General features: G+C 41.5%; 1 long non-coding RNA gene across 1 annotated transcript; it reads left to right on the top strand.

Annotated features, from left to right (window-relative positions):
* The first annotated feature begins 10,291 nt into the window (after window positions 1-10,291).
* On the top strand, window positions 10,292-22,791 carry LOC128902701 (uncharacterized). The gene is made up of 3 exons (XR_008463865.1): window positions 10,292-10,489; window positions 11,840-11,953; window positions 21,966-22,791. It is a non-coding gene; the product is annotated as an uncharacterized LOC128902701 (long non-coding RNA).
* Window positions 22,792-26,668: the final 3,877 nt, after the last annotated feature.

The raw sequence follows: 26,668 nt of genomic DNA, 5'->3' as shown, positions 1-26,668 counted from the left end.
TGCCGCCGCCTGACGCCACTTCCGGCGGGCGGGGAGGAGGGGTAGTTGCCGGGGGCGGGGGGGGGAAGAAATCTGGCCGCCGCGGGGGTCGCGCATCGCTCAGCAGCGGGAGGGGGGAGCCACCGCCGGCCGGGACGGGCAGGAAGTTAGGCCCGGCGGTGGCGGTGTCCCCCTCCCGCCGCCGCCCCCACGTCTCCTTCCTTCGGAAAATGGCAGCGGGGAGCCAGTGGCGGTGGGGGAGCTGCCCGGCTGCCGCCATTTTAAGGCGGGAGGGACGGCGGCGGCCGGGCCCGCAATACTGTGGGTCCGCGGTGGAGCTGCCCGCCTTGGGCTGCACTTGCGGGGAGGTGCAAGCCCTCGCTGTGGCCGAGTCAAAGTCTTGGGGTGTCCGGTGGCCGCCCTGGGTCCACTTGGGCTGGACGCGCCAACGGGCCTCGGCCCCTATGCAGGCGGTGGGGCCGTGGAGGCCGCGGGTGCGGTGGCGACAGGCGGGTGTGAAAACCGGCTGTTCTGCCGGTCTGTGTCTCTGTTCGTGCTAGGGGTGTACTTGGGGTACAGGTGATGTGGAGGTGGTGTTCCAGCTGCATATAATGCCCACATGTCTAGTGGCCACTACAGTCTGTAGTCCCAGGGCATCCCCATCTGCAGCTCCTCGCTAACCTGCAAAGATCTCTACAGGTCCGTACACAGCTGCTGCTGACTGCGTAGCCAGTAATGCTTGTCTTTAATCTATATACACTACAGAATTCCTTCGTAACTGTTCTGTGTACTGGTCTGTATCCTGAATTATTCTGTTACTAACACATGGTTTAACAATCTCAACGTCTTTCTTGTACCTGTCGCTGCAAGCACCTGACATTTGCCTCATACCCTACAACCACTCCACTGCAGCTGTCGCTACATGAACAGGTTGAAATGACTCCTACATAGCACAGAAGCATTTTCAAAACATGAATAGATTTACTGTGATTCTTAGGGCCCCATGTAACCATCCTAATTGTAACAACTACTTACAAAAAAATACTGAAAAATCTGTAAGTATATAAAAAATAAGTCCGTAGCTGATGGAGTTTTAAGTCTATAACAGAACAATCTTGAATTAATAAAACTGCATTTCTATAGCTGGAGATATGTCTTACTACTTCCCACTGTGGAACCTAATCTCCCTGACATGTAAAACTAGTAACTACTCTGCTGGGATTTTCAACCTCAGTGGATATAAGGGTGTTTTAAGAGCTCACTGTCACTCACTTTTGAGTAGCCTTGTCAATCAGGAGCACTAGGATGAGACAGAACCATAATCTAATTTAATAACAATAGATCGCAATGCATTTAAGCATTCAATTCATTTGAAGGTAAAAGATAGTTTTATAAGCATCTTTCATTCTATCTATCCAGCAAATTCATGTAGTTTTATTTAGCTAGTAATACATTGAAAAGTTTGAGGATTTGTGTTTTCATTGAATTTTAAATTTCATGTGAACAATGTAAGGGACAAAAAGGGTGGTTGAAGTAGTTTTACCAGAAAATTATTGCCCGAGCAATGTGACTCAATTCCATGGTAAAGCTTTAGCAATATTCATCTCATCCCTGTTGCTAAAGGAAGTGTTGGTCTTAAGTTTTTTTACTTGATAACTGTACTGTGTTTTCTGTGGTGTCAATTGGCACTTGCATGCATATTTGCTTTGCAAGATGAACAGGGTGAGCTGTGGTAAATGTCATAAAGTTGAAGGATAAAACCACTGGGCTGTTGATTTGCATTCTCAAATCACGGAACTTCGTGTGTCTGTCTGTGTGGAAAGAACAAATCAAACCTTATTCAAGCCTTGGCAGAAATTGAAAATATGTACATATATGTAGCACTGTACGTCTTTCCTTGAGCCAGTGTATTTCCAGAATATTTTCATGTATACCAGCATTTCAGTCTGTAAATACATGATCACTTGCTGTGTCAGAAAGGGTAGTAGCTACTTTTGTTACAGGGAGATTATTTAATTACTTCAATGTTTTGATGCTTCCATCTATGAAATTAATTTGCAGAGGTACCGACTTAGATCAGTCAGGGCTTAATGGAAACTGAAGTTCTGTTTTAAATAGTTCCAAATACATTTCTACAAATTTTTATCGCAGAATTTTATCAATTTATCAAAGAACATCTCATCTTGATTTCTGAAGAGATGATCTCTTTTTTTTTAACTTCGCAGTTACTCATTGCAAGATAATTGCAAGACTTGTATTTTATATTTAGATGCAGAACATACCGTATATCTCAAAATAATTGTATGCCTTCTTAATATGGATAAGGAATAAGCAGAATATAATCAAGTTTTTCACCAGTGAACTTAAACAGTGTTTAAACTAAGTTGCTCATGTACTTTGAAACATATCACTTTTTGTTGTCAGAATCAAAACTTTAACACCTCTGAAAAAGAATTGGTTTCATATGCAGGAATTTATACTGCAGTTTCTTATGTTGAGAATGATAATGTAGGAAAGGCTATTCCTATGAACTGCTTGTTTTTCTGATACTAGATTTGTAGCGTTTTCAGGTTTTGATCTTCAACAGAATTATGCTGCCATCCCCAGGACTTTTCCAAAATACAGAATCTTATAGAGTTTCCGTATTTCTTAGAAGGTCATAATTAGCCTGTCTAGTAATCTCATACAACATAGCCCATTTTTTGTTAAGTCTGCTTCATAGGTTATTTGCATTTCCAAATGGTTTTCAGATACAGTCTGTCATTTGTAGCATATCTGAAAAATACCATAAGGCATTCCTATCAGCCATGTTGTGCAGAACACAATATCTATGTATCTTATGAAACGGTATAAATACAATATAAAATACTAAAGAAAAGTGTGTAAGAGCAATCAAACTGATTCAGGCCATGGGTACATCTAATCCAGTATTCTTACTGGCCTGGTTACTATAAGTCTAGAGAACTGCAAGAACAAGCATATCTGTGCATTTCACTTGTTAACTTGGCCAACCGGTGACCATTTTCAGCATATAACTTCAGAGAATCTTTTTCCAAGAATATGTCCCGTCTTCCCTTAAACTCATGTATAAGCTTTGCATTCGCAATGTCTTTTGTCAAGAAGACCCAACTGTCTGGCGACTGTTACATGAACAAAAAAGCCCTTTTGCTTTCTCTGAAGCCTAGTCCCACTGGTTTCTGTCTTTTCTATTCTCGTGAGTGCTCATGATGAGGGGGAGAAAGCAAAGATATGTATACATATTGATGTTGTTAAGAGATAGGCAACTTAGTGCAAATCTGCAGGCTACACTGTCTGGTTGCTTGTCATGGTTCTTTTGGATACTGTAGTAAATACAGAGACAACCACACAATTCTGCTTAAGTAAATTAGTTATTTATTACTTACCTAATTGGTAAGTACTAGTGCACATAAGAATCTTACACTTGCTTTATGCTATCTTAATGCCATAACAAGTCATTCACTGATCCATTGAGTATTTTCTACCTATCTCTGTCATGATGTGGATGTCCCCTCTTGCTTGGTGATCTGCATACCTGTAGTCCAGCTATGTGTGATACGCGTTCCCCAAATGCCTACTAATGTGTTGGTTTTTAATAGGGTTAGGTGAAGCTGACTTGGACCATGAAGCCGGTCCCTTGCTGTTTGCATGAACAGTATGTGCTTTTTTATGCTGGCTTTTCTGCTTCATTTAGCGTCCTGGAGTGTCATAGAATCATGGAATCATAGAATAGTTTAGGTTGGAAGGGACCTTTAAAGGTCATCTAGTCCAACCTCCCCTGCAATGAGCAGGGACATCTTCAACAAGATCAGGTTGCTCGGAGCCCCATTCAACCTGACCTCTGGGCAACCTGTTCCAATGTTTCACCACCCTCATCATAAAAATTTCTTGCTTATATCTAGTTTGAATCTCCCCTCCTTTAGTTTAAAACCGTTACACCTTGTCCTATCACAACAGGCCCTACTAAAAAGTCTGTCCTTGACTTTTCTATAAGTCCCCTTTGAATATTGGAAGGTCATAATAAGGTCTTCCCAGAACCTCCTCTTGCCCAGGCTGAACAACCCCAACTCAGCCTTTCCTCATAGGAGAGGTGCTCCAGCGCTCTGATTGTTTTTGTGGCCCTCCTCTGGATCCACTCCAACAGGTCTATGTCTTTCCTCTGTTGAGGGCTCCAGAGCTGGATTCAGTACTCCAGATGGGATCTCACTAGAGCGAAGTAGAGGGGCAGAATCACCTCCCTTGACCTGCTGGCCATGTGTCCTTGCCGTTCATTCAGGAACACCAGGATTCCTCTATCAGTCTGTACCAGGTAGTTGAGGAACTGAGACTCCTTTTTCTCTACCGACTCAGCTACCAGTGCAGCCTGCATGTTTGACCTTGGGGGTGGGAACAGATGGCCACACTGCTTTGCTGGGCAGGAGGCTCAGTAGTGCGCCCATCTCATGGTTGCCTGGGCCCTCTGTCATGTGGACAGTGTTGACGTGCTGCTCTGGAAGTCCTTGGTTCTCATCAAGGTAAGTTTATATCTTTTCCACATAGAAATTACTTCATCTCCTTAAATTACATTTTACCCTAGCTGCTGGTCCTCTCATCAGTGGTTGAGGAGGCAATCATTGGCAGACCATTAGTTTGGTATACTCCTGGTACTACGAGCTCTCTGTCCACACAGTTTTACAAGAAGTGCACTTTCCTTGTTTACCTGTTGTTTCCCACGTTGCACCCTGTTGACAATTCCAAAACAGAAGACATGGGCAGTACCATCATTTGCAGGGATGAGGAAGGAACAAGATGGCAAGAACTGACCATAAAGGCTGACCATAAAGAGGAAAAGTAAAACTGGTGACACCTGGCATTTTATGTGCATCTAAAGCACTCCAGGATGTGGCATAAGCTGTAAATGCTGCTACCTCTGTGCTTGCTATACACTGGGGAACTGAAGGGGGTGCATCCCACTCACTGAGTTGATGGTCTTGCATCCACATTAGCAACTGAAACATATTATATGCACTTGTGGAATACATCTTCCAGTTTGGTTGCATTGGAAAGGTGTCTTGAAAAGGAATGTGAAGTTTGCATGCATCAAGATTGCATCATGAAGAGAATCAAAGCATGGTAAGTGGGGGTGATAAGGTACTTGCCTTGACAATGCCCTGTTGTTACAAACTAAAATGCTGTAGTAGGCATATCCATAGTCAATTTAGAAGCTTGAAGTCTCTTACCGTTTGTTACACTGAGTTTGTCCAGTATCATACACAGAAGTATCAGTAATGATTTTTAAAATTATATTGAAATATATTCCTAGAGCAGCTTCACCTAGGTAATAAGTAAAAATTATCCAATATAAAAGAAATTCCTCATTCTTCAGTATCTGATGTAACAAATGTAAAAAACACTGAGTAGGCATATGTTGAGCCACATTGTATCTTAAATAAACAAATACAGATTTGTTTGGTTGCCATGCAAAACCTGGGATTATACCAGCCGCTGAGAATCCACTTTTCTTTTGGAAAATTACTAAAATCTCCAGCCCTAATCCTGGAAGAAATTCCTTTCATTACTGAATTCAGGGTTTGTAGTTGTTTAACCATAGCTAGGATAGTCTTTTAAACAATTTCTACAAAAATAATTTTGCTCCAACTTTCTAATGTCAGGGAGCAGTGCCAAATTGATGACCTTTGTAGGTGTGTCAATGCCAGAGGTTCCTGCGTCTAAGCACTGGCTTTTGTACAGGCGCCAGAGAAGGTGTTCAGCTGTCTGGACACATATGAGGTTTTAAAATTTATCCCTTATGTTCAAAGACCATGGCAGAAGTGTCTGTGGATTGGATGGAATTATCCCCTTGATCTGTTCTGATTGATTAAATTAATCCACTCCAGACGGTGACAAAGGATGTCACTTTCTACCCTCTGGTGTCCTGCAGTGTTAGTGCAAGTCCTTGCCTTCACCAGACGGTGGCTGGTCTTTGTAACTGCTGTGAAGACCAAGTGAGCACTGCCCTTTCCAGAAGAAAAAGTTCAGATAGCTGAAGTAGTAAATGAATGTTTTTTGAGACTGCAACACACAGTACTCTTTGTGAGAACTGTACTACCTACTCCATGAGTGGGTAATTTTGCAGAAGAATTTTAAAAATCTAATAGCTTCTCTAATGCAACTATCCACCCTAAAGAACATATGCCTAGTAGATCTTAATTTAAATTCAGCATACAGTTATGAACAAAATCATCCACTTGTTTACAGAGATTTGGCTTCTTTGTTGAAGTCAAATAGGGATACTTCATCATTAGGCTGGGCCAGTGTAGACAAGTCTAGGGTCTTTTCGTAGGCTTGCCATTGCAAAAAACAGCCTTTGTTTGTGATATAACGCTTTGTGTATTGAGTCAGTTAGCCAAACACATAGAATGTTATGAAAAAAACAATTTCTGTGGGAGTTGTTGTATACAATGAAGGGCATTGTGGCCTGCTTTTGGTATAAATATGTAGTGTTTTGCATGACACTTTTTTCCCCCCATTGAAGTGAGCCTAGAAAAAACATTTATTCAAGCCTCTTATGTGTATTTTCATTTCTTTCCTAATTTGTACAATCAAATCTGTCAAACTCAAAACCTGTTACATACTAAAGCTTAAAATCTGTTGCTATTTGGGGATTTATTTTTTCTTGTTGGTAGCATCCAAAATTAGAAGCATGTGAAAAGACTCAAAAGTCATGGCCCCTTCCATGCAGGCAGAGTCCCATATACTTGACTGAGGCTTTGTGGGGCTCTTCAGCTCATTTTCGCTGTCCTGTGATACCTCTCCTGGAGGCTGATCCTAAATGGTACTCAGAGCGAGCACGACTACTTTGTGTCCAAACCACAGACTTGTGGGCTGCCTTGCAAATACCTGGGATATAACACCCTGCCTGACATTGGGGTGGCTTTGATCACATCAGTCTTTGCGGGAGCCCTTGCTTCTCCTTACCCGCTCTGAGCTGCACCCCGGCAAGCCAGGCACAGGTTTGTTTGTGGGGGTGGGAAGCAGGTGAAGATGCTGGCTGTGCACATTTGTGGTGGCTGCAGGGCTGTGAAATGGAGGCAGACCACTGCCTCAGCAACAGTGGTCAAGCAAGGTGGGCTGTGACTGCCCAAAAGGGCTGTCCCAGGTTGACTGGGGGACCTGGGCTGCTGGACTGTGACAAACCTGGTGCTTATGTAAAGCAGGAGGGGACAGGAAGAGCAGAAGTCATATTTCCAAGAGCTTGATAATCAGGGCAAATGCAGGTGCTGCCAGCAGCCTGCTCCACAACCTTGTCTCATCACCCTAGGGCTGAAGTGCCCTAGGGCAAATCTCCAGTGCTTTGGCAAATGTGGGTGTTAACTCCTTCCCTTCTGACAGCATCTCATGATCTTCCTCAGCAAGGGACCCCGTCAGTGTGGGACCAGCCATGTGGGTACTGTGGGCCAGGGTAAGCAGGGGTATCCTGGGTGTGCAAAGCCCCCTCACCGGGCTGCTGGGCACGGGAATGCCAGGCAGGAGCATGCGGTGGCAGCACAGCAGGCAAGCCAGCACAGGGGAGACCTGGGCCCCATGTCCCCTGACACAGCAACTAGGAAAGGCAACGGCCAAAACTCAAGGCAAAAAGTCAAGAAAAATGGCTCAGACTGCCTTTAGAAGGCAGAGGCAGGAAGAAATTTTGGTCTCATCTCTCTTCAGGCTAACCCCCTTTTTTTCTTCCAAATGCTATCTGAGTTTGCTCAAAGCACATGATGTATAAAATGAAAGGCTACAGGTCTCTGTTTCATGTGCTCCTGATATTTGCTAAATACAAATTTCATATACTGTTCCTTCTTGCTGAGACCATATTGGCAGCAGCACAGCATGGCCAGTTCTTGTTCCTGTGACTGCACTGTGCTACCATCAGGTCTCACTGAGGTCCCACCCACAGAACTGCAGAAGCATCAAGGCTGCCTGGTGCCTCTGGAGAGCACACAGTCCCACCACTGCCCAGAACAGGTCAGACACAGCAGGTGTCTCAGGGCCATGTCCAGTCAAGTTTGAATATTTCCAGGGATGGAATCTTTACAGCTTTTCTATGCAACCTGTTCCAGTGTTCAACCACCCCCGCAGTAAAAAAAATTTCTCCTATGTTTAAATGGAATTTCGTGTATTTGGATTTGTGCCCATTGCTGTTTCTCCTATCACTGGGGACCACTAAGAGGAGTCTGGGTCCATTTTCTGTACTCCACCGTCAGATTTTTATGTATAGTAATAAGATCTCCCTGAGCCTTCTCTTCTCCAAGCTAAAGACTCCCAACTCTCTCAGCCTTTCCTTGTATGAGAGACGCTTCAGTCTCTTAATCATCTTTGTGGCCCTTTGCTGGACTTAGTCCAGTATATCCATGTCTCTCTTGCATTGGAGAGCCCATGCCTGCACACAGTACTCCAGGTTTCTCTCACCAGGGCTGAGCAGAGAGGAAGGATGGCATCCCCCCTCTTGCTGGCAATGCTTTTCCTAATGCAGCCCAGGCGTTTTCTGCAGAGGCATGTTGCTAATGCATAGTCTACTCATCCTCCAGGACCTCCAGGCCTTTTTTGTCAAAGCTGCTTTCCAGCTGGTCAGGCCGCAGCCTGTGCTGGTGTGGAAGTTATTTCTTCCCAAGTGCAGGACTTGACATTTTCTTTTCCTGAGTGTCATGATATTGCTGTTGGCCCATTTCTCCAGCCTGTCCAGGTCCCTCTGAATAGTAGCACTCATCTCAGTTTTGTATCATCTGCAAATTTGCTAAGGTTGTTCTCTTGTCTCACCATCTCTAGGCCATTAATGAAATTGTTAAACAGTACTGGACTCATTCTCAATGCCTGTAGCACACCAGTAGAGACCACCCCACACCAGCTGGACTTTGTGCCATTGACCACAATCCTTTGGGCCTGGCAGTTCTGCCAGTTTTCAATCCACCTCCATTTTTGTAGTCCACGCTTCATCAGTTTGTCTGGGGATGTTACAGACGACAGCGTCAAAACATTTCCTGAAGTTGGGGTAAACAACAGTCACTATTTTCCACTCATCCACCAAGCCAGCCATTTCATTATAGAAGGTTATCAGGTTGATCACATGTGATTTACCCTTCATAAATGCATGCTGACTGCTCCCAGTCACCTTCTTTTCCTCAAAATGTCTGGAAATGGTGTCCTGGATTATTTGCTCCCAGTCACTTTCTCTGGAATTGAGGTGAGGATGATCAGTCTCTGGTTTTCTGGATACTCCTTCAGGCCCTTCTTGGAAGATAGGGATGATATTTGCTTTGTCCCAGTCTTCAGGAACCTCTCCCAGTTGCAGTGACCTTTCAAGGATACTTGAGAGTGTCCTCACAATGACATGGGCCAGGTCCCTCCGCACTCAAGGGTGCAGCCTGTCAGGTCTTCTGGATGTGTGAATATCCAGTCTGTTTAAATATTCTCTAGCCTGATCCTCCTCTACTGGTGATAAGTACTCCTTGCCCTGGTCTTTCCCACTTTCCCATAATTCCCACACTAGGATTGCTTTACCTCTAAGGACTGAGGTGAAGAAGGCATTGACTACCTTGGCCTTTCCCATGTCCCTTACTTCTAGATCCCTGACCCATTCAGTAGTAGACTTACATTTTCCCTAGTCTTCTTTTTCCTGCCAATGTACCTGTAGAAAGCTTTCTTTTTCTCCTCACATCCCTCATCAGAGTCAGCTCTCCTAACCCTTCATAAACACCCTTCCTAACATTGGGATCTGCCCACTAATCCTTACCCATCAGCTTCCAGCCACCTTGTCATCCATTCCAAGGCAGAGATCCATGCATCCCTAGTGCTCCCTCACATAACCTCCTCACCTTCCCAGCCTTTCCTTCCTACAGACTCTGCATCTGCCCATTGCAGCACTCCAGTTGTGTGAGCTATCCTAACATCCTCTCAGATCACCAGTTCTTGCTTCAGGCCTTGTATTTGTTGCTTATTGGTGCTTTTGAGCAGTAAATAACTGGCAATCTCTTGGTGGCTTAGTCTTTGTGAATCACCAAAATTCTATTGCACTTCAGTACTTGGACCATATTTCATAAGGTATTAAATGCAATATATATGATAAGAATGTGGTCTTACTTTCCATCACTTTTAAGAAAAACAAGGGTATAATTTCTGATTTTAGACATCCCTTCTACAGAATTTCATATAAGGTTTTAGATGAACGCATCTTAAAATGACCGTGATTAAATGGATGTATCACAAATTAGAAGTTATTTCAAGTAACTGTAGCATGTTTTATCTTTTATTTTTGGCAAGATGTAGGGGGACCAGTAAGATCTAGATCGTGCAAGTTGCTCACTGCCAACTTCACTGTCTATTCAAATACTAAGTTATCATCCAAAGGAGAACAAATACAGTTTTTAAAGACGGGAGAACAGCAGCATGAGGAAGTGTAAAGATTTTTCCAGGATCACACAGTGAGCCAACAGAAGATAAAGACATTTCGATCTTCTTATTCTGCACCTTGGTAAGAATATTTAACTTCATCTGTAACTGGGTAATTGTTACACAAGTTTATAAGGCACTACTTAAAAGCAGAAATTTTATCACAAAGCTTCTTTCTGAGCTTCATGATATCAAGGATCAGGCACTGTTTTTATCTCTATGCCCATTCACAGAGTACAACCTGCAAGTTGAGTTCAGTGGCTGCAGAGAGGCAAGAAGCAGTTTTAGCATGCAGTCCAAAAGTCCTCAACTTCTACAAGTGAATACATTCATAGTCTCACTGTGGACAGAAGGGAAGGAATTTGGCTGAAACTGTGGGTTGTTCTTGTCCAGGCAATGGAAAGGGAGTCGTGGTGTAAGGAAAGACATTTTCAGCTGGATCCACACAGGAACATAAATGTTGCAATGCCTACCAAAAGCAGCAGCTAACCTCATGGCTGGTAGCCTTGCCAAATGCGAAGGGTCAGGACTGAGTTTCCCCCAGTTTCTCCCGGACATAGACACAATAGAATGTGTACATCCATTTTTGGAGGCTAAAAGAGCCATTAGCAATCTACTTATTTTGATTTGTTCCCTACTCTGTCATTTGATGGTGCTAAGCCTGGATACTGTGGCAGTATTTTTTTGTCCAGATGTAAAATAGGTGTTGATTACATCTCATATATGTTCCCAGTACCTTGTTGCATCAAACTGACACCTTTGGAAAACTGCAACTATGATAACTCAAAAGGCTTCCTTACATCCTCTCTGCATTTTCGGCACTAGCTGGTGTTTAGCACTACCATTTCCTTAATGCCTGTATAGTATTGATACTTGCTAGTTGCATACAAATAGGTATACATATAGGTATTTTAAAATACCAGAAAGTGACATGCATTATTTCCTTCTTAACCTGCACAGAGAAGTTACAACATGACTTTTCAGGGGAAAAAAATTTTTTTCAATGTTTTAGAAACGGTAGAGTCAGGGCTGGCAGAAAACACCTGTGTCCTTAAGGGTAGTTTTCCGTTATTAAGGCTTCACATGCTATGGAAGCCAGGTGCAGAAAGTTTGGCAGTTTTGTGCTTAGTTTGCTTTGGACTGATCTAAGGCCTCCAATTTTCTCATATTTGAAAATCCACTCTCAGATCTTGGAATGACTTTGAGACAATATTAGAGTCCCCTGGAGAGGCTTCCTGAAAGTGCTGAGCTGGCTTCCCTGTTCTCCCTTTGCTACTCCAACAACTACTGATTAGAAAAGGACTTGTGCGCCAAGTTGCAGTCACCATCTGTAGAGATTTACTCACACAAACATACCTTACAGAAAAAGGACATTCAGGCTACTTGCAGCATTATGCATTCAAAATTTCAGTGCACTTTTTTTTATTCTCAGGCACTGCCAGGCAGACTCACTGAGGCCTTGGAGGGGGCTAAGAGAATGGTGCCTTCCCCAGTAGCAGCATGCTACCATCCACAATGCAGCTGCTCAGCCTGCGATATCACACAGGTATTTTCCTCTTCTGCTTTTAATTATTTCTGATAGCTCTTCAATGCTAGTCACTCATGCTTTAGTTGCCATTGTCAAAATGTTTCCTAAGAAGACATAAATACATGCCAGTAAGGAGAGAAAGCCAAGGAGCACTGGAGAAAGTAAATGCCTGGCACACTACCTTCTGCAATGGCTAAATGCACCCGGAGCTGGCCCCAAGCCATTTGCTTCCACTTGAAGCATAAAAAACAAGCAAACACTGCAAAACCTCAAGCTCTCCCTTTAATCCTTTACTCTTTTGGGGCAACAGTTACTGGGCTCTTCTCTCAGTAAAAAGATGGGAAATCCTATGGTGCTTACATGCACCTACGAAGGCTAGCTTTCCCTCCTCTCTCAATTAGTTTTTTCCCCGTCTCTTATACCTCTTATCGGATCTCCAGGGTTCATGCCACATCTGTGTCTTGTCTGTACACACTGAACCCTTGTCTAATAAAAAAGGTGCCATATTATGTAGTCACTTTTTAGATAGGGTTGTACTTTAATTATTAGTATAAACTGGAATTTGATTTGGTGTACAGTGAGAAGATCATACTTTGAAATTAACTATGGTGCTAAGTAAACTAATAACTTCATAGATTTCCTAAGAATGAAGCCTAGAGACTTAATCAAAATGGCCAATACCAGAGAAATTACTTTTTACTTTTTGATTAAATGTATTTGAACCCAGACAAGGAAAATGTAATATATATTGAGGGAAGAACCCAATAGAATAACATTGATTTTGCATCATATATTAAAATTAAAAAAAAAGGAAATGTGGAAAAATTTATTTTTCACTGGAGCTGGTTGAAGATAAATAATCCTGAGATCTCCAAGGAATTTATCCCCTCCCCACCCTCCTTTCCAAAAACAAAAAGAGAGTGAGAAGGGAAAAAATGCAAAGTAATTATAAAGGAACCATTATTGTGTGGGAACTTGTAAAAAGAAAACATTCTAGTATTGAAAAAGTGATGCCTTATTAAAAAGTACATAACAGAATTAATATATATATTTACAAAAGTTTTGCTCTAGAATCTCATTATTATTTCCCTCAGCTACTGAGAAAGTACATAAACATGTGAACTAAATTTTTCTGAAAGCATCCTCCTGGCTCTTTCAGTTTGCAGACAAACAGAGAAGTACATATAATCATATGTGAGTATTCTAAAAGTCAAAGAAAGCCTAATCGTCTATGAATATACATGACAACTGAATTATCTCTAATACTTATTCTTTTGACATTCCCTCCAAAAACCAGGCTGAAAGAATATTAAATTTGTGAAGTTATGCTTAGAATTCCACAAATGCCAGAATCTAATTTTAAACTTACATCTGCCTCACTAGCTCATCTATTGTGCCAAATATTGACATAGAAAAGGTGGGGTTAGGGATAGAGGGACACCCCTACACCCCATCATTTATAATCACCATAATGTCTTTGCTGTTGACATCAACAGAAACATGCAACATTGGCATCCTGCAACTAAGGGTAATACACAACAAAAAAATACCATGTACCAAAAGGGGCAATGGATAACAAGCTACAGCATATAAAAAACTTGTTACATGCAACAAATTTTGATATTTTATTTTCTTCTTTTACTGGCCTTGAAGTTACACCTGCTACAAAATTGTCTGCCACGATCCTCACCATTAAAAAGCATTAGAACTGCTGCTGATGAGACAATTTATTTCTTGTTGTCTGCTTTTAGGCTTTGTTTAGGACATATTTTCTCCCTCCTCCAACAGGCCTCTACATTCTGATTTGCAGTAACTGGGATCTTCATGCTGCTTTTCCTCCCCTTCCCGGGATTTTGCTCTCAAATACCCAACGAGTAACAGTGAGCAGTGTGAATCAGTCAAGGGCCTCAAGGCTCTGCTGGTCCATGTTGTTGCTTTACCAGGATGAAAGGCTTAAGTGCACAACACTGTGAAATGTGCGTAGGCTGAGAGCTGCGCAGGTTTTGGCCTTCAGGAGGGACAGTGAATCCCTCCTGTGGCAACTAAATCTTCCTGTGAGCTGTGTGGGCACCCCCCGCCATGAGGCACCAGCTGCCTGGCAGGTCAGTTGTGCAGCCGGCCAGCCCCCTGTTTGCCCCTAATCACAGGAGTTAGAGTAAAAAAATTATATGCCACACTTGTGAGGTGAAAATAACTAGTGGCAGAGTGTTTAAGAGACTTTCAGCAAAACTACGTAGGAAACTGAAGTTCATTAGTCCTGATGCCGCTAGAAAAATTTTATCTATTTTTACCTTTGGAAAGCTAATGTAGGAAGAAATATTTAGCAGCATGACAGGATATCATCATGTTTTTCTTAACAGGTTAACCAGCCAGAAGGTGTTTGCTATAGCAGAACATTAATTTAGTAGTAATATTTCCACTTTCACAGGAGTAACAGCATGTCACAAACTGCAGAGAAAAAGTGAAATGAAAGAAACCAATGATAAGAAAATGCTTTTTAAGATCTCTTACACAGTACTTGTCCCTATAATGGCATTCATGGGTGCTGATTTAAAAAAATAATATTTCCAACCTAGCCAAGTGAAAATAACTAGTCAGCACCCCTGAAAAAGACTGGGTTTGAAATCTTCAGGATTTTTGAAGAGACTATGCTTGTGCAGCTTCAGTTTACCTTTGCAAATATTCTTCCTGAGCCCCTTGCTCCCTGAAATGAAATAAATTTTGAAGGTCAGAACACAGTCTTAAATACATGTGAGATATTTCATTTTGTTGCTGAAGGACAACTCTTTTAATCCCCAGTCTTTTCAAGACAAAGGAGCTGCCTTTCCATCCTCCTAAACATGATTAGTCTCTTGCAGCATTTTACTTGGTCTTGCCTCTGATAACTTTGCAGTCTTTTCTTCTTTGTGCTCCTGTATCTCATTTACTCAGCTCCTCTTCTCACTTTAGGCTCCCAGTGTACATTTTCCAACACCTCTTTTGCCCCTCACACTGCCTATCTCTTAACAGCATTTCACAGTGACCTGCTCATACCCCCTATCCTCCCCCATGCGCAGAATGACAGCCAGCACCGGTAATTACAGTCCTCGTTTCATTAAAAACAAAAACCTGTAGCAAGCATCTTAGGATCAACTTAACTGCTAAGAATGACTGTTTACTGCAAATTCAACTCTGCACTAATTTAGCACGCGTAAGTGTGTGTATGAAAATTCTCTGGCTCAGGGCAAGCAATGCTTTGCTTTTAAGCTAGCAAAGCAATATCAAGACATTAAAGCTCAAAGGCTGCTGATGTAATGCAGTGACTGGACTTGGGATAATTTTTAGTTCAATTCATGTATAACCTGCATGCTTTTTTGCAGTCTGAATTTCCAGTTGAACTGCACTAGCTTACATGACTTAATTAGAAAACAAGCACCTGTTTTAAACTAATGTCTAGAAAAAGTATCCCTCCAGTTGACTTCAACGCTGCAGAGAGTAATCTAAATGCATGGACATTCTGGCGGAAAAAACGAGACTGCTGAGCATTTCCTGTTACATCCCAAAATCCACACCCCAAGCTTTGTCCTCAGTGTTAAAATAAATAAATGAACAAATGGAGGTAAAGAGCTAGGATGCCCTGCAAAAAGGTGGAGCCTGTCCAGGTGCAAAGCTTGTGCATTATAATAATAATAATAAACAAAGTTTAAATTCAAGCCAAGGTGGAACTAAGAAGCATTTAGCCATTTCTCTTCAAAGAGGATGATGTAAATTGTCTGAGGGATGAGACAAATGAGGACATTCATGTAGGCCTAAGGGCAGCACTGAAATAGTTAAAGTAGTTCACAACAGAAAAAAATTACAAAGAGTTTTCTACATACTAAAACACTATATAAATTTGAGTTGGAGGAAGCCGTACTAGGGCTCAGTAAGGATTAAGTGGTTGCCATAGCACTTGATTTGTGTCATCTGTTGCCAGCTGTAACGTGTAAAAGGAATGGCTTATCAGCTGAGCCTGACTCGAGGCCTGATAGGCTGCTTTGGAGCCCGCTGTTCACTCATAACTAGTTTAAATGCCATTAGCTACCCAAAAATGAATATTTGGAGTCATGGAACAAAACCTGCTAAAGTGATTATTACTGCTATTGCAGTAAGATTCAACCATAGTTCTTTCATAGGACTTAAAAGAGTCCCTTTGGCACAAAGATCTAAAAAAGCCTAATCATGACTAAAAGATGGGAGGAAAGGCAGACAAAGCAAAATCAGGTAACAGTGGGAATACTGTCATTTTATTACCTTTCTGATTCATGAATTTAAGTTGATATTTGTTTCCCTTAAATTTTAAATTATGCATGTTTATATTTCTCCTTCTGTTGCAATAGAGGAGATAGTGACACAAAATATCTGAAGGAGTGAAGAAGGGTGGAGAAAGGTAGAAGACACCTTAGTACAACCAGCAAAACTCAGCGTGTCAGAGTTAAGTGAACGATGAGGTTTCTCACAGGTCTTTCCATTTTGTGTAGCAAGGGACTCCGGCTGAGGCCTGGGAGAACAAGGATGAGGGGGCAGATGAAGCTATAATTTACAGCCTTCGTGATCTGTCCACGCTGGCCTTGAGTACACAGAAAGAGCTGAGAAGCTTCCAAGGGGCAGCCAAAACCCCTCCTGCAAGGGGCTCCCGCTGTTTCTCATGGGGGCTGTGAAACAGGAGGCCTTGAGCCTCGGTGCTCTTGGCTAGTCCTCGCAGCCCGACTCTGATCCTTTCCAATTACTTCTGTGTTATAGTTCATATTGAATTTATTGTGCTAGGAAACTGTTTGGCCACAGATGTGAAATTAATAATGAAATAATTAGTAGAGACATGATTTCATTTCTTTCACAGTATTAAAATTATTGTCAGTTCAGTATTTGAGAGTAAAGGCTGCAATTTGATATTAAAATGGAGAGTGGCAATCTAGTTGAATTAAGCTCTAGCTGTCACCAGAGAGCCTGACCTCTGCAGTCTTATATGGAGACCTGTGAGCTAGCTGGCATCACACCTGGTGAGCTTACATGGCAGGAGAGCTTCGTGGCAAAACTGTCATTAATCCCGCAAAAACTCATTCATGCATATTTTAAAGAACAAAAATAGTTCAACTAAACCCAGTAGAATGATTGTTGTGTTTAAAGTAAGAACTGAAATATAATAAAATCAAATCAAATCACAGCTGCAGAACTAAGCCTGCAAATCTTTCCAGTTGTATAATTGAGTCTTTTTTTTAATGAAAATTAGACATATGTTTAGTCAGGACTGATCCAAAAAATAATTGATTTTCTTTTCACACTTACAAAATCATAGAGTCATGGAATAGTTTAGGTTGGAAGGGACTTTAGAGATCATCTAGTCCCAACCCCGCTGCCATGGGCAGGGACATCTCCCACTAGACCAGGCTGCTCAAAGCCCCATCCAGCCTGGCCTTGAACAGTTCCAAGGTTGGGGCATCCACAACTTCACTAGGCAACCTGTTCCAGTGTCTCACTACCCTCATAATAAAGAATTTCTTCCTAACGTCTAATATAAATCTACATTCTTTCATTTTAAAACCTTTTCCCCTATCCTATCGCTACATGCCCTTGTTAAAAGTCCCTCTCTGGCTTTCTTGTAGGTCCCCTTCAGATACTGGAAAGCTGCTACAAGGTCTCCCTGGAGCTTTCCTTTCTCTAGGCTGAACAATCACAACTCTCTCAGTCTGTCTTCCTAGGAGAGGTGCTCCAGTCCTCTGATCATCTTCGTGGCCCTCCTCTGGACCCTGTCCAACAGGTCTATGTCTTTCTTGTGCTGAGGACCCCAACAGTACTCCAGGTGGGGTCTCAGTTTAAAATTATTATCCCTCATCCTATCACTACACTCCCTGACAAAGAGTTCCTCTCCAGCTTTCTTGAAGGCCCCCCTTAAGTACTGCAAAGCTGCTACAACATGTTCCTGGAGCCTTCTTTTCGCCAAACTGAACAACCCCAAGTCTCTCAGCCTGTCTGCATAGGAGAGGTGCTCCAGCCATTTGATCATCTTCATGACCCTTCTCTGGACCCACTTGAGCAGGTCCATGTCTTTCTTATGCTGGAGGCCCCAGAGCTGAACACAGTATTCTAGGTGTGGTGTCACAGAAGCTGAGTAGAGGGGCAAAATCACTTCCCTCAACCTGCTGGCCACGCTTCTTTTGATGCATCCCAGGACATGGTTGGCTTTTTGGGCTGTGAGCACACATTGCTGGTTCATGTCCGGTTTTTCATCCACCAATACCCTTAAATTCTCCTGCTCAGAGCTGCTCTCAATCCATTCTCTGCCCAGCCCGTATCCACGTTTGGGATTGCCCCAGCCTAGATGCAGGTGCAGGACCTTACATTTGGTTTTGTTGAACTTCATGAGGTTTTCATGGTCCCACCTCTCTAGCCTGTCAAGGTGCCTCTGGATGGCATCCCTTCCCTCTGGAGTATCAACCACACCACTCAGCTTGGTGTCAGCTGCAAGTTTGCTGAGTGTGCACTCAATCCCACTGTCCATGTCCCTGGCAAAGATGTTAAATAATACTGTTCCCAATACAGACCCCTGAGGGACCCCACTCATCACTGGTTGCCACTTGGACATCAAAATATTTACAGCTACTCTCTGACTGTGACAATCCAACCAATTCCTTGTCCCCCAAGTGGTCCACCCATCAAATCCATGTCTCTCCATTTTAGAGACAAGCATGTAATATGGGACAGCATAAAATGCTTTGTACAAGTCCAAGTAGAAGTCAGTCGCTCTTCCCTTATCCACCAATGGTGTAACCCTGTTGTAGAAGGCCACCAAATTTGTCAGGCATGAATTGCCCTTGGCGAAGCCACGTTGGCTGTCACCGGTCACCTCCTTATTTTCCATGTACCTTAGCAGAGATTCCAGGAGGATCTGCTCCATGATCTTGCTGGGCACAGAGGTGAGAGGTGAGACTGACTGGCCTGTAGTTCCCTGGGTCTTCCTTTTTTCCTTTTTTCCCTTTTTAAAAATAGGGGTTATGTTTCCCCTTTTACAGTCACTGGGAGCTTCACCAATTTAAGTGAAGAAATATCTCCTTTAACCTTTACTGACCTTCTTGTTTGGCCAGATAGTACCTTCATCTTCTCTTGGGATTTCTGTTTTATTTGTAACAGAGCAAGATCCATCCCTCCCATGCAAAAAAGCCAAATTAGGTTGTATTTTAGTCTCAGTCATTAAGTATACCTAATACAACTCCTTTCATTGCTGGGCGTCTGTAATTGATTCTAGAATTATCCTTGAAGTATTCCTAGTAATCTTCAACTCTACTCTAAATGTCTAGTATCATAGTTATCAAAAGTGTTCACAGCACAGCACACCATTAGAGCTGTTATTGCTGCTTCATGCAACCATCCCCAAACAAGACTCATTATGGGAAAGTGTCACTTGTTACAGTAACCCACACTAGACACAGACGTGTCTGAAAGAAGATAGTATTACAAAGTGCAAAAATCCTCAGCAGGTATTTATACAATTGATATTTAAAACCCAAGAAAATTCATGTGGATTAGGTTCATATGTAAAACATTATAATACTTCTGAGCTTTGTTATGAAGGACCTAAAGGTAAAGTGATAGTCGCTTGTGCATTTAGGATACTGAGACAGGTATAATTTCTAAAGTATAGCCTATGGAACAAGGAATAGTTAAATCTGACTCTAATTGGAATCTGGCTGTTTAGATAAAATCTGTTCTGTCATTTCTGTTTATCATACTTTATTCTCACCTCTTTGAAAAGTGGTAATGAGGATATCGAAACATTTTACACTTTTCTAATTGTTAAGTTACCAAAGGTACTGTGCAGTAAATAAAGAAGCCATCTTAGAACATATTCGGAGATAATAATAGGACTTCAGAGAATTTCCTTAGCATTTTTGTGGATGTATATGTACCAACGTACAGTCTAAAACCGTTCTGAGAAATTAACCAGCAGCTTTGTCATTTGTGCAAATTATTCCTTAACTACGCAACAGGGTTAGATGAAATCTGCTTAGGCCTTCATGAAAATTATTGTATCATCACACATACCAACTGAAATCATTCAAACCTGTCATGGATCATGCTCACACCAAGGGGAGGAAAAGCTAATTTTTATCTATCTTTTGCATGTGATATTAAGATTTAGAAACTGAAAGTAAATACTTTCAGTATTTACTGATCTAAGTAAATTAGATCAAAGTAAACTCCTGACATGAGTTAATGAATGAATTGGGGGTAAAAAGAAAAAAAAAAGGAAAGTACAGCTAAGGTTGGAATACACAGTGCTTTCTAGGACTTCAAGCTAAAGGATTTTTCATTAAGAGTAAACATCATTTTTCCTATCTGCCATATCTCTTTTTTTTTCCTCCATTTTATGTCATGGCCTCCACTCATGACAATGTTAAAGAAAAGGTAAGAAACCCCAATGGAGAGCATTCAGTAAAGCTTGAAACTCTGTTCACTTTACCTAAGAAGTAGTATTACCAGTAGAGTGTTTGTAATAAAGTGGGATGTAAACAGATAACAATAAATTAAGAAATAAGGCTTCTGTATTAATGCAGTTAACCTAGCCAACTAAAATGGAAACCTCATGGGACTATTGCCTTCTGCCTATCCTTGCTGCTCAAAAATATGTGATCTCAACATAAAATTTCACTGAAATTTTCCAGTATGATGGTATACTCATTTTGATCTTACATTTCTATCATTCTCACAAATGGAAGGCAAGTCAATAACGGTATCAAGGAATATCATCCTTGTTTCAGATATTTATCATTACAAAACTGAAGCATTTCATTTACACACTTAAAATTGGCTTTTGGCAAGGCGGCAGTTCTACAAAGGAGACTTGGCTATCAAACAATAATGAATAAAGAGCTCCACACATTTCCCCATCTGCTTTTCCAATTGTTAAAATAAAAATAACAAATCTGAATGGGAATGAAAATGTTATTTTATACAACATTAGTCTTTGCAACAAATGTTTTTGTAATTGTTAAGTCAAAATTTCTTTATCTGAAATCTCCCTCAGTGCTGATCCCATCCTGCGCATTTTATTCTTTTGAGATTGGTCTTGAAAAATAGAGGTGCTATTTGACAGAAGCTTAAATAAGGCCTGTGCCTTTGTCTTATCACAGCATAACAGAGGTGATTGGACCATGTCCCCAAAGATCCTATGTCAGCTGGTGAGCTGTGGTGCCAGGTCCAGCTTCTTCCTGTCAGAAGAAGAAACAGAGATGTAGAAAAACTTGCTCTGTGTTTTTTGCCTAAATTTCTGCCAATGTTTGGATTCATAGTTGCAAGAACATTACTGCAGGATACTCAGTACACAGGAATACACTTAACCAATAGCTAAGCAACATCTGTAACTGAAAAGATGCATTACTTACAGGCCATCCATGTAAATTAAATAACAGGCTAAACAAACTGTGGGTGGTAAGTGTGTAGACTCAAAAAGTAGCCTTGACCAGTAACCTTGGGCTCTTGATACCCTTCTAGTAACTACTAGTCGGATCAAGGTTAAACGTGGAACAAAAGTTACTCCTCTAAAGTGTGCAAGTCTTGGTGTATCCACCAAAACAAAAATAAAGTTTTATCTCCTGGGCTGGAAGGAACAATCAGCCATATAACTACTGATCTTCTTGATGTTTGGTGAAACCAGTGCTGGCTAGAGACTCTTGGCTGAAAGAAGCAGGTGCCCTGGCTCTGAGGCATTCGTAAGAGAAACCAAAACGTGGTACGATTAAAAGAGACAGCAAATACAATCTAAAGCCAGTGCTCAGTAGCTGTGACAATGTACATGGAACTGTAGCTCAGGAGCATCAGTTTTCCTTTCATTGAGTGTAGCTACAGGAAAAAATAACAAAGCTGCCTAGTTTTCATTATTGTCCCTACCTTCTGATCTTAACAAGGCTGGAGTTTGGGGACAGGGGGTATATATCTGAAGATCTTGCAGTCATGCACTGCATCGCTGCACCTGTGGAGGACCTATAAGCTCCCACTCTCTGTTGTTGTTTTTCAGTTTTGTCCTGCAGTGACCAGCACAGACACCTCCTGTTTCCTGTCCTCTGTGGAGTGCGCACATTAATGTTCATTGTAGCGAAACAAATGGAAGGTGGCTTACTACATTTCCCAAGCTCAAGCAGATGAATGGCTGAATGGCACTCTGATATATATACCCTGTACCTCCACAGTCTATTGAAAACTGCAGTGCCTTACGGCTCAGAGATGCTTTCAAGCACCACCTGTTGTCACATGGATGTGTATGCCAGGTCCTCATTAAAAGTGACTTTCTTAGTTATTTTAGAAATCATAGAAGGAGAAGGGTGTCAGAAGAATTGTGCCCAAAGGAACTGCACATGTAACCAGCATAGTGAAATCAAGTACCATCCTGTGCATAATTTTGCTCACCATAGCCACAAATTAAATACTTCGCATTTTGCTCTTCCCATGGAACAATAAAAAATCTTCAAAGATTTTGATGGGCTGACTTTGTACAGCATATCAGATGGACATATATGTGGTAATCAGTCTCTCTGAGTTTTTTAGGCATATTGGAGAAAAGATTAGAAATTAGGATGCTGGAGAAGGCCATATGGAGATGTATAAAATCAGAAGATGACGTATGTTCTGTGTGCCTTGTAAACACTCAGAGGAGCTGATTTTACTGTGATATCCATGATTCCCAGGGCAGGATCAGCTCTTTACTGAAAGCCAAAATTACTCATTTTGATATTAAAGTTTCCGTGTGTGGCCTGCCATTTGAAAAATACTTAGCTGTAGTCACTCAGCCAGAGTAAAATTTGAAGTTGGCAGTGAAAGGAGCTCCCTTGATATACTTATTCAAGGCCTCAGAAATAAAGCAGACATGAAGTTCTTCACATGAAATAAACTGCTGTTCAGATACGTGTCATAAATTCTTGCTGTGATTATTCTTCACCTTATATGAGTGATTCTCAGATTTTTTCATACCACATGCATTCTTTCAGTTAATCAGATTCATGAATCTCCCTTTTAAAATAAGGACAATGGATTGATCACAGCTCTCTTATATATGCTGTACAATTTCAAGTTGAGAGGCAAAGCTGAAGTACTCTTTAGTAATAAATAGATGATCTGCATATTTATTTCACCAGAACAATAATGAAAGAAAAAACTGTCAGCCTGATTGTCATCTGCAAAGCTGTACTTCATGTATCTCAGCACTGAAGATGATGAAAATAGACATATTTATATTAGCACCACCTTCAGTCCAAGCATGAATAATAGGGTGCTTTACTGTTGCATACAAGATGCTCTGGAGCTAAGGATATCACTTTAAAATTATACCATTCCTCACGACCAGGGTGGAAAAAAAGAAAAAAAAGAAGAAACAAACAGCTTGGGCTGACAAACACTGTCAATTCTGTGTTCTGTCTTGTCCTGCCTTGTGCACTTAGGTAACATGATGTAAAAGCTGCATTCTTGCATGTTCATGTTTTGTTCGAGGACCATCTGCCAGGGGCCAGGAAGAGCTGATTGAGTGCCTGCAAATGCAACTTCGTTCTGCAGAGAAACTTCTCCCGGCCACAGGAAAGGCAGCTCCATCTACTGACATTTCTGTCTGTGGGCTCTTTAAAGGTGGAGGAATTACTCAGAAGTGTCACCGAATCTCATTTCCCTGTGGAAATGGTGTTCCCAGGTACACTGAGAAGGTCTTACTAAGCTCTAAAGCTTAAGGTCCACATTAAGGCATATTTTCCATTTCAGGATTTCTCAGTCATTCTGTAGATTCACAATTTCTTAAAATGTGACTTTTTGATAGTAGGAGATCTACCAAAAGCAGTACCTTAGTAGATTTAAAATGAGCTATTGATTTAAATATGCTCTGTCCTGAAATAGCAGAAGTCTATATGTTGACTTTTGATCAAGTCATATTTTTTCGTGTTGGAGGTGCTCAAAAACTTATCTTTGTAATCTAGAGCATATTGTGTCTTTCAAAGAATTTTTCCCGAAACTGCAAAATTTGTCACATTTGTTTCCAATGCAACATTACTGCATTTGATCCATCAGGGTTTGTTTTTTTTTTGAGACAATACCTGTTGTACGCTCAACCCCATTGAGGCGAATAACACTCTCCTTGGGTGGAATCAGGATTTGGATGTGGATGACTCACAACTTCTGAGCAAAGCTTGGTCCACGACCTCACAAGGACTGCTTCTGGCTGCTGCAGTGCAAGTCAGAGGAACTGAAAGCACACCTTTCAAGTGGCCAAATGTGGAAAGGATGAGAAAATCTGTTGTGCTGTGAAAAGCCTAGACTGACTGTTGTAATAAGATGTTTGGGTGGGAATGAAAGTTAACTGAGCTTGATCTGAATGCTAATGTAGCTGTAAGTAGGGTTGACCTGATTTCTACAGCCTGATTGGATAGGAAATGCACTTATGCAACCTTTATTCTGCTTTTTCTGGGGGAGGGTAGGGATACTGATATCAATATCAAATACACAAACATACCCGATTTATAAAGAAAAAGTAAATTAATTTTTAAAATTCTATATGCCCCCAGATTTCATAGGATTTTGAATAGGTTGGCTTAAATAACTCACTTTGAAAAAGTTAACTTCTAAGTCAGAACAAGCTTGCCTTGTTGATTTTTGTTCCTGGTGCACTCCCTTTCATTAATTCAGTCTATTTTTCAGAGTTTGATTCACACTTACAAAGGTGAAAATTAGTTTATCCAGCATTAGTGGTAAAGTCTACACTGGTCATAAAATATCCAGTAGATGGCTGTTTAGCTAAAAAAGGCAATTAGTAGTGCCATATTGATCCCAGCTTGCAAGAGTTAGAACTTTGCTTGCTACGATGAAGAACTGTAATGGCAGAAACAAGAGAGTATCCTAGTGCCAAGTATGGTGATGTAAGTATTAGCTGGAAAAACAATAGTGCCTGACAGACCGTTAAAAATAATTTGGAGCTGTGAGTGTGTTTTCCACTAGGATAATGCCCAGTTCTGTGCAGAAACAAAATTCTCAGGCTGAATCTATACGTAAAGATCGAAATTGCAAACTGTCCTATAGATTGAGGGCAGGTGCCTGAGAGCTTCCATACTAGTGGGAGATCTTACTACAGAAGTGCCTTCAGCCAACACCTGAGAAATGACAGAGCAGCACATCTCTAGCTGGGGATATCTGAAGTTTGCAGTTACTGAAAGTTGCAGAATTTTCAGAGGGAGAAAGAAAATGGTGTTGCCAGTCAGAGGTGAGGAGAGTTTGGGGAAAAAGAAGAGATAAAGAGCAATAAAACTGGTGAGCAGAGGGAATGCCACCTGACAGAACTGGAGCAAGACTGGCACCACCACCAGCACAGCTGAACTTTGTCATCCCGAGGATGGGATGACAAAGCCCTGGCTGCTCCCACTGTAGGGGAGGGAGAGAGGAGGAGAATGGCAACAGTGGGAGAGCGAGGCAGATGCTGGGTGAGCAGGCAGGATCTGGGGGGCCGTTTCTGGCTGTCTCACCCTCCTGGTAACAGGGTCATAGGGACCCAGCCCTACTGGGGTAGCACTGCAGGATGAGGAGCGATGCACAGCTCTTCTGTGAGCCAGGCCACTGCCACTGCCGGTTTTAGCTACATTTAATGTTTTAGTGGCAGTTGACGAAGTGCTAATTTTCACACTGAAGAGGTAAACATGCCAGCACTTTTACCAGAAGGGTATCACAACTGTTGTCAGGTTACGGTGCAAATGGTCCAACTGTGCTGCTGTTGAAAGCAACGTTTGGAAGAGACCTCCCGTTTCTGTGCCTCAGAGACACAGGGCTCCCTTTCACCAAGGCTGATGTTTGTTTGCCGAGTAGCTTTATTGTGCTTTAGTTCATCATCATGCTGGAATGCAACTACGGAGTGCTCAGCACAAGAGGAGCTCATTGTGGTCCAAGGTCGGAAGTGTTATGACAATATAAAATTAATGCTAATTCCATCTCTTTTCTAGGACACAGAGTACACATGCTGTAAGTGTAAAGCTTTGGGAGATGTATGCGGCAGCTCCCAAAGGCAAGACAATTTTGTCCACTATTTGTCAGGTGATTAAATGCAACCATGTTGAAACTCCTCTCTAATTAAGTTCTGAAGTTGATGGGAATTTGGTGCAGAGAAATATTGGAGACTAAAACTCTTAAGTAAGTTTAACGCCTATGTGTTATTTTATGACATGTCAAGAAAATGAGGATGCAAAAATTATGTCTGCATAGGTTTGTAAAAATCCATTTTTTTCTGTTCTGGCCTTCTCTCACTCCACAAAAAGACATAAAATTTTATGGTTTTATTTTATACTCCTACTTTGCTAGGCCTCAGTTTCTTGAGAATCTTTAAACTATCAACAACATGAAAATAGTTGTTTAATCCGCAACGATATTGGAAATAGGTGGCATAGAAACACACTCTAAAGTGTGTGCACACTCTAAAGTGTGTACTCTATTATTGTTTAAATTCCTATTTGATTTTCTATTTTGTTTCCCTGTTTTATTTTTTTCCATTTTTGCACATAAGATTGTTGGTTGTTGCCATGGTAATTCTAATTGATTCCTTTCTACTGTTTTTGCAGCCTTTCAGAAGAGAAGCCCTTCTTTATGCCCATTTTAATTACTGTAGAGCAAATTATAATACCAACTGCTATTGAGGTCTATAATGTGGCACTATCTTCAACATAGTCTTTTGTCTAGATCCCCAAATTCTTGTTATGACTAACT

The sequence above is a fragment of the Rissa tridactyla genome, chromosome Z, assembly GCF_028500815.1.
Source record: "Rissa tridactyla isolate bRisTri1 chromosome Z, bRisTri1.patW.cur.20221130, whole genome shotgun sequence".
Lineage (NCBI taxonomy): Eukaryota > Metazoa > Chordata > Aves > Charadriiformes > Laridae > Rissa > Rissa tridactyla.
This window is presented reverse-complemented; position numbering and strand designations above follow the sequence as displayed.